The sequence below is a fragment of the Nuphar pumila genome, chromosome 12 (genome assembly GCF_984573655.1).
Source record: "Nuphar pumila chromosome 12, dmNupPumi1.hap1.1, whole genome shotgun sequence".
Taxonomy (NCBI): Eukaryota; Viridiplantae; Streptophyta; class Magnoliopsida; order Nymphaeales; family Nymphaeaceae; genus Nuphar; species Nuphar pumila.
The window spans coordinates 63,055,381-63,070,003 of NC_143260.1; positions in this window are offsets into that span (position 1 = coordinate 63,055,381).

Consider the following 14,623-nt stretch of genomic DNA (forward strand, 5'->3'; position numbering starts at 1 on the left):
GTGATTCAATCATACATATATTTGTTCTAATGCTGTAAAAAAATTTATGGTGATACAATCATGTCTATATGCGTTCTAACATTGTCAAAAAATTTTCATAGTGATTCAATCATGCATATATATGTTCTAAGGTTGCCAAAAAAAATTTATAGTGATTCAATCATGAACATATGTGTTCTAAAGTTGTCAAAAAAAATTCTAGTGATTCAATCATGCATACATTTGTTCTAATGCTATCAAAAAAAAATCATAGTGATTCAATCATTTATATGTTTGTTCGAAGGATGTCAAAAACATTTCATAGTAACTCAATCAAGCATATATGTGTTCTAAGGCTGTCGAAAAAATTTTATAGTGATTCAATCTTGCATATATGTGTTCTGAGGTTGTCAAAAAAAAATGATAGTGTTCCAATCATGCATATATGTGTTCTAAGGCTGTCAAAAAAAATTCATAATGATTCAATTTTGCATATATGTGGTTTAAGGCTGTAAAAAAAAATTTGTAGTCATTCAATCATGCATATATTTGTTCTAAGGCAGTCAAAAAAATTCTATAGTGATTCAATCATGCATATATGCGTTCTAAGGCTATAAAAAAAAATCATTCTGATTCACTCATGCATATATGTGTTCTAACGTTGTCAAAAAAAATTCATAGTGATTCAATCATGCATATATATGTTCTAATGCTGTCAAAAAAGTTTCATTGTGATTCAATTATGCATATATGTGTTCTAAGGCTGTCAAGAAAAATTCATAGTTATTCAATCTTGCGTATATGTGTTCTAAGGTTGTAAAAAAAAAATCATGGTGATTTAATCTTGCATATATGTGTTCAATGGTTGTCAAAAATATTTTATAGCGATTTAATTATGCATATATGTGTTCTAATGCAGTAAAGAAAAATCTATAGTTATTCAATCATGCATATATGAGTTTTAAGGCTGTCAAAAGAATTTCACAGAGATTTAATAATGCATATATGTGTTCTAAGGCTTTCAAAAAAAATTCATAATGATTCAATCAAGCATATATGCGTTCTAAGGCTATCAAAAAAATTTCTAAGTCACTAAATGATCCATATATGTGTTCAAGCATTCTAATAAAAAAATCATAGTGATTCAATCATGCATATATATGTTCTAAAAGGTCAAAAAAAAATCCATAGTGATTCAATCATGTATATAAGTGGTCTAAGGCTGTCAAAAAAATTTCATAGTGATTCAATCATGCATATATGTGTATTAATGCTGTGAAAAAAAAAATATAATCATTCAATCTTGCATATATGTGTTCTAAAACTGTCAAAAAAATTTCATAGTGACTCAATAATGCATATATGTGTTCTAAGTGTGTCAAAAAAAATTCTTTCTTATTTAGTCTTCCATATATATGTTCCAAGACTGTCAAAAAAAAAATTAGTGATTAAATCATACGTATATGTGATCTAATGTTGTCAAAAAAATTTGTAGTCATTCAATAATGCATATATGTGTTTTAAGGCAGTAAAAAAAAATCCATAGTGACTCAATCATGCATATATGTGTTCTAAGGCTATCAAAAAAAATTTATTCTAAATCAATCATGCATATATGTGTTCAAACGTTGTCAAAAACATTTCATAGTGATTCAATCATGCATATATGTGTTCTAATGCTATCAAAAAAGTTTCATAGTGATTCAATCATGCATATATGTGTTCTAAGGCTGTTAAGAAAAATTCATAGTGATTCAATCTTGCGTATATGTGTTCTGAGGTTGTCATAAAAAAATTATAGTGATTCAATCATGCATATATGTATTCTAAGGCTGTCAAAAAAAAATCATAATAGTTCAATATTGCATATATATGTTCTATGGCTGTCAAAAAAAAATCATAATAGTTCAATATTGCATATATATGTTCTATGGCTGTCAAAAAAAATTATAGTGATTAAATCATGCATATATGTGGTCTAATGGTGTCAAAAAAATTCCATACTGACTCAATCATGCATATATGTCTTCTAAGGCTATCAACAAAATTTCATTCTTATTCAATCATGCATATATGAGTTTTAATGTTGTCAAAAAAAATTCATAGTGATTCAATCATGCATATATTTGTTCAAATGCTGTTAAAAAAGTTTCATAGTGATTCAATTATGCATATATGTATTCTAAGCCTGTCAAAAAAAATTCATCATGATTCAATACTGCATATATGTGTTCTAAGGCTGTCAAAAAAAATTTATAGTGATTAAATCATGCATATATGTGGTCTAATGCTATAAAAAAAAATTTGTAGTCATTCAATCATGCATATATGTGTTGTAAGGCACTCAAAAAAATTCCATAGTGACTCAATCATGCATATATGTGTTCTAAGGGAATCAACAAAACTTCATTCTCATTGAATCATGCATATATGTGTTCAAACATTGTCATAAAATTTCATAGTGATTCGATCACGCATATATGTGTTCTGATGCTGTAAAAAAAAGTTTCATAGTGAATAAATTATGCATATATGTGTTCTAAGACTGTTTAGAAAAATTCAAAGTGATTCAATCTTGCATATATGTCAAAAAAGTTTCATAATCATTCAATCTTGCATATATGTTTTCTGAGGATGTCAAAAAAAATTCTAGTGATTCAATCATACATATATTTGTTCTAATGCTGTGAAAAAATTTATGGTGATACAATCATGTATATATGTGTTCTAAGGTTGTCAAAAAAATTTCATAGTGATTCAATGATGCATATATATGTTCTAAGGTTGCCAAAAAAAATTATAGTGATTCAATCATGAACATATGTGTTCTAAGGTTGTCAAAAAAAAATTCTAGTGACTCAATCACGCATATATGTGTTGTAAGTCTGTCAAAATACTTTCTTTGTGATTCAATCTTCCATATATAAGTTCCAAGATTGTCAAAAAAAATTATAGTGATTAAATCATGCATATATGTGTTCTAATGTTGTAAAAAAAAATTGTAGTCATTCAATAATGCATATATGTGTTCTAAGGCAGTCAAAAAAATTCCATAGTGACTCAATCATGTATATATGTGTTCTAAGGCTATCAAAAAAAATTTATTCTGATTCAATCATGCATATATGTGTTCAAACGTTGTCAAAAACATTTCATAGTGATTCAATCATGCATATATGTTTTCTAATGCAATAAAAAAAATTTCACAGTGATTCAATCATGCATATATGTGTTCTAAGGCAGTTAAGAAAAATTCATATTGATTCAATCTTGTGTATATGTGTTTTGAGGTTGTCATAGAAAAATTATAGTGATTCAATCATGCATATATGTATTCTAAGGCTGTAAAAAAAAAATCATAATAATTCAATATTTCATATATATGTTCTATGGCTGTCAAAAACATTTATAGTGATTAAATCATACATATATTAGGTCTAATGTTGTAAAAAAAAATTTGTATTCTTTCAATCATGCAAATATGTGTTCTAAGGCACTCAAAAAAACTCCATAGTGACTCAATCATGCATATATGTCTTCTAAGGCTATCAACAAAATTTCATTCTAATTGAATCATGCATATATGTGTTATAACCTTGTCAAAAAAAATTCATAGTGATTCAATCATGCATATATGTGTTCAAATGCTGTCAAAAAAGTTTCATAGTGATTCAATTATGCATATATGTGTTTTAAGGTTGTTTAGAAAAATTTATAGTGATTTAATCATGCGTATATGTCAAAAAATTCATAATTTCTGTGTTCTAAGGTTGTTCTTAGGTTGTCAAAAAAAAGTTTCTAGTGATTCAATCATACAAATTTTTGTTCTAATGCTGTAAAAAAAATTATAGTGATACAATCTTGCATATATGTGTTCTAAGGTTGTCAAAAAAAATTCATAGTGATTCAATAATGCTTATATGTGTTCTAAGGTTATAGAAAAAAAAATTTAGTGATTCAATCATGCATATATATGTTCTAAGTTTGCCTAAAAAAAATTAGTCATTCAATCATGCACATATGTGTTCTAAGGTTGTCAAAAAAAATTCTAGTGACTCAATCAGGCATATATTTGTTCTAATGCAATCAAAAAAACTTCATAGTGATTCAATCATGCATATATGTGTTTTAAGGCTGTTCAAAAAATTTCATAGTGATTTAATCTTGCGTATTTATTTTCTGAGGTTGTCAAAAAAAATTTATAGTGTTTCAATCATGCATATATTTGTTCTAAGGCTGTCAAAAAAAATTTATAATGATTCTATATTGCATATATGTGTTTTGAGGTTGTCACAAAAAAATTATAGTGAGTCAATCATGCATATATGTGGTCTAATGCTCTCAAAAAAAATTTATAGTAATTTAATCATGATTATATGTGTTCTAAGGCAGTCAAAAAAAATTCATAGTGACTCAATCACGAATATATGTGTTGTAAGGCTATTAAAAAAATTTCATTCTGATTCAATCGTGCATATACGTGTTCAAATGTTGTCAAAAAAATTTCATAGTGATTCAATCAGTTATATATGTGTTCTAATGCTGTAAAAAAAGTTTCATAGTGTTTCAATTATGCATATATGTGTTCTAAGGCTGTCAAGAAAAATTCATAGTGATTCAATCTTGCGTATATGTGTTCTGATGTTGTAAAAAAAAATTCAGTGATTTAATCTTTCATATATGTGTTCTAAGGTTGTCAAACAGAATTTTATAGTGATTTAATTACGCATATATGTGTTCTAAGGCTGTCAAAAAAAAATCATAGTGATTCAATAACGCATATATGTGTTCTAAGGCTTTCAAAAAAAAAATCAAGGTGACTCATTCATGCATACAAGTGTTCTGACGTTGTAAAAAAAAATCATAGTGATTCAATCAAGCATATGTGTTATAAGGCTGTCAAAAAAAATTTGTAGATTCAATCATGCATATATGAATTCTAAGGCTGTAAAAAAAACTTCATTATGATTCAATCTTGCATATGTGTTTTAAGTTTGTCAAAAAAAAAACTATAGTTATTTAATCATGCATATATGTGTTCTAAGGCTGTCAAAAAAATTTCACAATGATTCAATCATGCATATATATGTTCTAAGGAAGTCAAAAAAAATTCATAGTGATTCAATCATGCATATATGTTGTGTAAAGACGTCAAAAAAAATTCATAGTGATTCAATCATGCATGTATGTGTTCTAAGGCTATAAAAAAAACTATAATGTTCCAATCTTACATATATGTGTTCTAAGGTTGTCAAAAATACTTTATAGTGATTTAATCATGCATATATGTGTTCTAATGCTGTAAAAAAAAATTTGTGGTGATTCGATCACGCATATATGTGTTCTAAGACTGTCAAAAAAAATTCATAATGACTCAATCATGCATGTATGTGTTCTAAGGCTGTCAAAAAATTTTTTAGTGATTCAATCATACATATATTTGTTCTAATGCTCGAAAAAAAAATTTATAGTGACATAATCATGCATATATGTGTTCTAAGGTTAACATAGAAAATTCATAGTGATTCAATCTTGCTTATATGTGTTCTAAGGCTATCAGAAAAAAATTATAGTGATTTAATCATGCATATCTATGTTCTAAGGTTGCCAAAAAAATTTTATAGTGATTCAATCATGCACATATGTGTTCTAAGGTTGTCAAAAAAAAAGTAGTGATTCAATCATGCATATATTTGTTCTAATGCTATAAAAAAAATCGTAGTGATTCAATCATGTATATATATTTGCTCTAAGGTTGTCAAAAAAAAATCATAGTGATTCAATCATGCGTATATGTGTTCTAAGGCTCTCAAGAAAAATTCATAGTGATTCAATCTTGCGTATATGTTTTCTAAGGCTGTCAAAAAAATTCATAATGATCCAATATTGCTTATATTTGTTCTAAGGCAGTCAAAAAAAAATATAGTGATTGAATCATGAATATATGTGGTCTAATGCTGTAAAAAAAAAATTATAGTAATTCAATCATGCATATATGTGTTCTAAGGTAGTCAAAAAAATTCCATAGTGACCCAATCATGCATATATGTGTTTAAGGCTATAAAAAAAATTTAATTCTAATTCGATCATGCATATATGTGTTCTAACGTTCTAAAAAAAAATCATAGTGATTCAATCATGCATATATGTGTTCTAATGCTATGAAAAAAGTTTTATTGTGATTCAATTATGCATATATATATGTGTTCTAAGGCTGTCAAGAAAAATTTATAATGATTCAATCTTGCGTAGATGTGTTCTGAGGTTGTCAGAAAAAATTTATAATGATTCAATCATGCATCTATGTGTTCTATGGCGGTCAAAAAAAAATCATAGTGATACAATATTGCATATATGTGTTCTAAGACTGTCAAAAAAAATGTATACTGATTCAATCATGCATATATGTGTTCTATTGCTGCAAAAAAAATTCATAGTGACACAATCATGCATATATGTATTCTAAGGCATTAAAAAAAAATCATAGCGACTCAATCATGCATATATATGTTCCAAGGCACTCAAAAAACTTTTATGGTGATTCAATCATGCAGATATGTATTCTGACAGTGTCAAAAAAATTTCATAGTCATTTAATCTTTCATATTTGTGTTCTAAGGCTGTAAAAAAAATTTTATAGTGATTCAATCCAAAATATACGTGTTCTAAGGTTGTCAAAAAAAATTAAAGTGATTCAATCATTAAGGCTGTCAAAAACATTTTATGGTAATTCAATCACGCATATATGTGTTCTAAGGTTGTCAAAAAAGATTCATCGTTATTCAATCATGCTTATATGTGTTGTAAGGCTGTGAAAAAAAAATTTAAAGTGATTTAATCTTGCATATATGTGTCTATGGATGTCAAAAAAAATTCATAGTGATTCAATAATGCATATATATGTTATAAATCTATAAAAAAAATTTCTTAGTGACTCAATCATGCATAAATGTGTATTAAGGATGTCAAAAAAATTTCATATATGTGTTATAGTGTTGTCAAAAATTTTTACAGTGATTAAATCATGTATACATGTGTTCAAATGTTGTCAAAAAAAAATTGTTGTGATTCAATCACGCATATATGTGTTCTAAGGAAGTAAAACAAAATTCATACTGACACAATCATGCATATATGTGTTCTAACGCTATCAAAAAAATGTCATAATGATTCAATCATGCATATATGTGTTCTAAGGTTGTCAAAAAAAATTATTGTTATTCAATCTTGCAAACATGTGTTCCAATGCTGTCAAAAAAATTTCATAATTATTCAGTCATGAATATATGTGTTTTAAGTTAGTAAAAAAAAATTCATACTGATTCAATCACGCATATATGTGTTCTAAGCCTGTCCAAAAAATTTTATAGTGATTCAATCATGCATATATGTCTTCTATGTCTGTCAAAAAAATTCATAATGATTTAATCTTGCATATATGTGTTCTAAGGTTTCTAAAAAAATTAATAGTGATTTAATGAAGCATATATGTGTTCTAATACTGTAAAAAAATTTTGTAGTGATTCAATATTTCATATAGCTGTTCTAAGGCTGTCAATAAAAATTCATACTGACTCAATCATGCATATATGTGTTCTAAGGCTTTAAAAAAAAACATATTGACTCAATCATGCATATGAGTGTTCTGACGTTGTAAAAAAAAATCATAGTGATTCAATCTTGCATATGTGTTCTAAGGCTGTCAAAAAAATTCCATAGTGATTTAATCATGCATATATGTGTTCTAAGGCTGTCAAAACAAATTTATAGATTCAATCATGCATATATGTATTCTAAGGCTGTCAAAAAAAAATCATTGTGATTCAATCTTGCATATATGTATTCTAAGGCTGTCAAAAAAATTTCATAGTGATTGAATCATGCATATATGTGTTCTAAGGCTGTCAAAAAAAAATTATAGTGATTCAATCAAGCTTTTATGTGTTCTAAGGCGATCAAAAAAATTTCTAAGTGACTCAATCATGCATATATGTGTTCTAATGCTGTCAAAAAAGTTTTATAGTGATACAAACATGCATATATGTGTTCTAAGGTCGTCAAAAAAAATTCATAGTGATTCAATCATGCATATATATGTTCCAAGGTTGCCAAAAAAAATTATAATGATTCAATCATGCATATATGTGTTCTAAGGTTGTCAAAAAAAAAAATCTAGTGATTCAATCATGCATATATTTGTTCTAATGCTATCAAAAAAAAATCATAGTGATTCAATCCTGTATATGTATGTTCTAAGGTTGTCAAAAAAATTCATAGTGATTCATTCATGCATATATGTGTTCTAAGATTGTCCAAAAAAAATCATAGTGTTTCAATCTTGCATATATGCGTTCTGAGGTTGTCAAAAAAAATTTATAGTGTTTTAATCATGCAGATATGTGTTCTAAGGCTGTCAAAAAAAAATTATAATAATTCAATATTGCATATATGTGTTCTAAGGCAGTCAAAAAAATTTTATAGTGATTCAATCATGGATATATGTGGTCTAATGCTGTAAAAAAAAATGTAGTCTTTCAATCATGCATATATGTGTTCTAAGGCACTCAAAAGAATTCTATAGTGACTTAATCATCCATATATGTGTTCTAAAGTTGTCAAAAAAAATTCTTAGTGATTCAATCTTGCGTATATGTGTTCTATGTTTGTCAAAAAAATTTATAGTGATTCAATCATGCATATATCTGTTATTTTGCTGTAAAAAAAAAATTGTAGTCATTCAACCATGCATATATGTGTTCTAAAGCAATCAAAAAAATTCCATGGTGACTCAATCATGCATATATGTGGTCTAAGACTATAAAAAAAATTCATTCTGAGTCAATCAAGCATATATGTGTTCGAACATTGAAAAAAAATCATAGTGATTCAATCTTGGATATATGTGTTCTAATGTTGTCAAAAAAGTTACATTGTGATTCAATTATGCATATATGTGTTATAAGGCTGTCAAGAAAAATTCATAGTGATTCAATCTTGCGTATACCTGTTCTAAGGTTGTCAAAAAAATTTCTAGTGATTCAATCATACATATATTTGTTCAAATGCAGTAAAAAAAATTATAGTGATACAATCATGCATATATGTGTTCTAAGGTTGTCAAAAAAAAATTCTAGTGATTCAATCTTGCATATATTTGTTCTAATGCAATAAAAAAATTCATAGTGATTCAATCATGTATATATATGTTCTAAGGTGGTCAAAAAAAATTTATAGTGCTTCAATCGTGCATACATGTGTTCAAACGTTGTCAAAAAAAATTCATAATGATTCAATATTGAAAACATGTGTTCTAAGGCTGTCAAAAAAAATTTATAGTGAGTCAATCATGCATATATGTGGTCAAATGCTGTCAAACAAATTTTGTAGTCATTAAATCATGCATATATGTGTTCTAAGGTGGTTAAAAAAATTCCATAGTGACTCAATCATGCCTATGTGTTCTAAGGCTGTCAAAAAATTTTCATACTGATTCAATCATGCGTATATGTGTTCTAACGTTGTCAAAAAAATTTCATAGTGATCCAATCACGCATATATGTGTTCTAATGCTGTCAAAAAAGTTTCATAGTGATTTAATCTTGCATATATGATTTTAAGGCTGTCAAGAAAAAAAAATCATAGTTATTCAATCTTGCGTATACATGTTCTGAGGTTGTCAAAAAAAAATTATAGTGATTCAATGATGCATATATGTATTCTAAGGCTGTCAAAAAAAATTCATAATGATTCAATATTGCATATATGTGCTCTAAGGCTGTCAAAAAAAATTTATAGTGATTAAATCATGCATATATGTGGTCTAATGCTATATAAAAAAATTTGTAGTCATTCAATCATGCATATTTGTGTTGTAAGGCACTCAAAAAAATTCCATAGTGACTCAATCATGCATATATGTTTTCTAAGGAAATCAACAAAATTTCATTCTCATTCAATCATGCATATATGTGTTCAAATGTTGTCAAAAAAGTTTCATAGTGACTTAATCATGCATATATGTGTTTGATGTTGTCAAAAAAGTTTCATAGTGAATCAATTATGCATATATGTGTTCTATGGCTGTTTAGAAAAATTCAAAGTGATTCAATCTTGCGTATATGTCAAAAAAGTTTCATAATCATTCAATCTTGCATATATGTGTTCTGAGGATGTCAAAAAAAAATTATAGTGATTCAATTATACTTTTATTTGTTCTAATGCTGTAAAAAAAATTATAGTGATACAATCATGTATATATGTGTTCTAAGGAAGTAAAACAAAATTCAAACTGACACAATCATGCATATATGTGTTCTAAGGCTATCAAAAAAATGTCATAATGATTCAATCATGCATATATGTGTTCTAAGGTTGTCAAAAAAAATTCATAGTGATTCAATCATGCATATATATGTTCCAAGGTTGCCAAAAAAAATTATAATGATTCAATCATGCATATATGTGTTCTAAGGTTGTCAAAAAAAAATCTAGTGATTCAATCATGCATATATTTGTTCTAATGCTATAAAAAAAAATTCATAGTGATTCAATCCTGTATATATATGTTCTAAGGTTGTCAAAAAAAATTCATAGTGATTCATTCATGCATATATGTGTTCTAAGATTGTCCAAAAAAATTCATAGTGTTTCAATCTTGCATATATGTGTTCTGAGGTTGTCAAAAAAAATTTATAGTGTTTCAATCATGCAGATATGTGTTCTAAGGCTGTCAAAAAAAAATTATAATAATTCAATATTGCATATATGTGTTCTAAGGCAGTCGAAAAAAATTTATAGTGATTCAATCATGGATATATGTGGTCTAATGCTCTAAAAAAAAATATAGTCTTTCAATCATGCATATATGTGTTCTAAGGCACTCAAAAGAATTCTATAGTGACTTAATCATCGATATATGTGTTCTAAAGCTGTCAAAAAAAATTCTTAGTGATTCAATCTTGCATATATGTGTTCTATTTTTGTCAAAAAAATTTATAGTGATTCAATCATGCATATATCTGTTATTTTGCTGTAAAAAAAAATTTTGTAGTCATTCAACCATGCATATATGTGTTCTAAGGCAATCAAAAAAATTCCATGGTGACTCAATCATGCATATATGTGGTCTAAGGCTATCAAAAAAATTTCATTCTGAGTCAATCAAGCATATATGTGTTCGAACGTTGAAAAAAAATCATAGTGATTCAATCTTGGATATATGTGTTCTAATGTTGTCAAAAAAGTTACATTGTGATTCAATTATGCATATATGTGTTATAAGGCTGTCAAGAAAAATTCATAGTGATTCAATCTTGCGTATACCTGTTCTAAGGTTGTCAAAAAAATTTCTAGTGATTCAATCATACATATATTTGTTCTAATGCAGTAAAAAAAATTATAGTGATACAATCATGCATATATGTGTTCTAAGGTTGTCAAAAAAAAATTCTAGTGATTCAATCTTGCATATATTTGTTCTAATGCAATGAAAAAATTCATAGTGATTCAATCATGTATATATATGTTCTAAGGTGGTCAAAAAAAATTTATAGTGCTTCAATCGTGCATACATGTGTTCAAACGTTGTCAAAAAAAATTCATAATGATTCAATATTGAAAACATGTGTTCTAAGGCTGTCAAAAAAAATTTATAGTGAGTCAATCATGCATAAATGTGGTCAAATGCTGTCAAACAAATTTTGTAGTCATTAAATCATGCATATATGTGTTCTAAGGTGGTTAAAAAAATTCCATAGTGACTCAATCATGCCTATGTGTTCTAAGGCTGTCAAAAAATTTTCATACTGATTCAATCATGCGTATATGTGTTCTAACGTTGTCAAAAAAATTTCATAGTGATCCAATCACGCATATATGTGTTCTAATGCTGTCAAAAAAGTTTCATAGTGATTCAATCTTGCATTTATGATTTTAAGGCTGTCAAGAAAAAAAAATCATAGTTATTCAATCTTGCGTATACATGTTCTGAGGTTGTCAAAAAAAAATTATAGTAATTCAATGATGCATATATGTATTCTAAGGCTGTAAAAAAAAATTCATAATTATTCAATATTGCATATATGTGCTCTAAGGCTGTCAAAAAAATATTATAGTGATTAAATCATGCATATATGTGGTCTAATGCTATAAAAAAAAAATTGTAGTCATTCAATCATGCATATATGTGTTGTAAGGCACTCAAAAAAAATCCATAGTGACTCAATCATGCATATATGTGTTCTAAGGCAATCAACAAAATTTCATTCTCATTCAATCATGCATATATGTGTTCAAACGTTGTCAAAAAAGTTTCATAGTGATTTAATCATGCATATATGTGTTTTGATGCAGTCAAAAAAGTTTCATAGTGAATCAATTATGCATATATGTGTTCTAAGGCTGTTTAGAAAAATTCAAAGTGATTCAATCTAGCATATATGTCAAAAAAGTTTCATAATCATTCAATCTTGCATATATGTGTTCTGAGGATGTCAAAAAAAAATTATAGTGGATCAATTATACATTTATTTGTTCTAATGCTGTAAAAAAATTTATAGTGATACAATCATGTATATATGTGTTCTAAGGTTGTCAAAAAAATTTTATAGTGATTCAATCATGCATATATATGTTCTAAGGTTGCCAAAAAAAATTTATAGTGATTCAATCATGAACATGTGTTCTAAGGTTGTCAAAAAAAATTCTTGTGATTCAATCATGCATATATTTGTTCTAATGCGATAAAAAAAAAAGCATAGTGATTCAATCATTTATATGTATGTTCTAAGGTTGTCAAAAAAATTTCATAGCGATTCAATCAAGCATATATGTGTTCTAAGGCTGTCCAAAAAATTCTATAATGATTCAGTCTTGCATACATCTGTTCTGAGGTTGTCAAAAAAAATTTATAGTGTTTCAATCATGCAAATATGTGTTCTAAGGCTGTCAAAAAAATCATAATGATTCAATATTGCATATATGTGGTCTAATGCTGTCAAAAAAAAATTTTGTAGTCATTCAATCATGCATATATGTGTTCTAAGGCAGTCAAAAAAATTCCATAGTGACTCAATCATGCATATATGTGTTCTAAAACTATCAAAAAAATTCATTCTGATTCAATCAAGCATATATGTGTTCTAACATTGTCAAAAAAAAATCACAGTGATTCAATCATGCAAATATGTTCTAATGCTTTTAAAAAAAAAATCATAGTGATTCAATTATGCATATAAGTGTTCTAAGGTTGTCAAGAAAAATTCATAGTGATTCAATATTGCGTATATGTGTTCTTAGGTTGTCAAAAAAAAGTCATGGTGATTTAATCTTGCATATATGTGTTCAATGGTTGTCAAAAATATTTTATAGTGATTTAATAATGCATATATGTATTCAAATGCTGTAAAGAAAAATTTATAGTGATTCAATCATGCATTAATGTGTTTTATGGCTGTCAAAAAAAATTCACAGTGATTTGATTATGCATATATGTGTTCTAAGGCTGTCAAAAAAATTTCATAATGATTCAATCAAGCATGTATGTGTTCTAAGGCTATCAAAAAAATTTCTAAGTGACTAAATCATGCATATATGTGTTCAAGCATTCTAAAAAAAAATTCATAGTGATTCAATCATGCATATATATGTTCTAAAAGGTCAAAAAAAATCCATAGTGATCCAATCATGTATATATGTGGTCTAAGGCTGTCAAAAAAATGTCATAGTGATTCAATCATGCATATATGTGTTACAATGCTGTGAAAAAAATTTATAATCATTCAATCTTGCATATATGTGTTCTAATGCTGTCAAAAAAAATTTGCTGTGATTCAATCATGGATATATGTGTTCTAAGGCTGTCAAAAAAAAATCATAGTGACTCAATCATGTATATATGTGTTCTAAGTCATTCAAAAAAATTTCTTAGTGATTTAATCTTCCATATATATGTTCCAAGATTGTCAAAAAAATTAACAGTGATTAAATCATGCATATATGTGTTCTAATGCTGTCAAAAAAAATTGTAGTCGTTCAATAATGCATATATGTGTTCTAAGGCAGTCAAAAAAAATCCATAGTGAATCAATCATGCATATATGTGTTTTAAGGCTATCAAAAAAAATTTATTCTGATTCAATCATCTATATATGTGTTCAAACATTGTCAAAAACATTTCATAGTGATTCAATCATGCATATATGTGTTCTAAGGCTGTTAAGAAAAATTCATAGTGATTCAATCTTGCGTATATGTGTTTTGAGGTTGTCATAAAAAAATTATAGTGATTCAATCATGCATATATGTATTCTAAGGTTGTCAAAAAAATTCATAAAAATTCAATATTGAAAATTTTGTTCTATGGCGGACAAAAAAAAATTCCATAGTGACTCAATCATGCATATATGTGATTCAATCATGCATATATGTGATCTAATGCTGTCAAAAAAATTTTGTTTTCTTTCAATCATGCAGATATGTGTTCTCAGGCACTCAAAAAAATTCCATAGTGACTCAATCATGCATATATGTCTTCTAAGGCTATCAACAAAATTTCATTCTGATTCAATCATGCATATATGTTTTCTAATGTTGTCAAAAAAAAATTCATAGTGATTCAATCATGCATATATGTGTTCAAATGTTG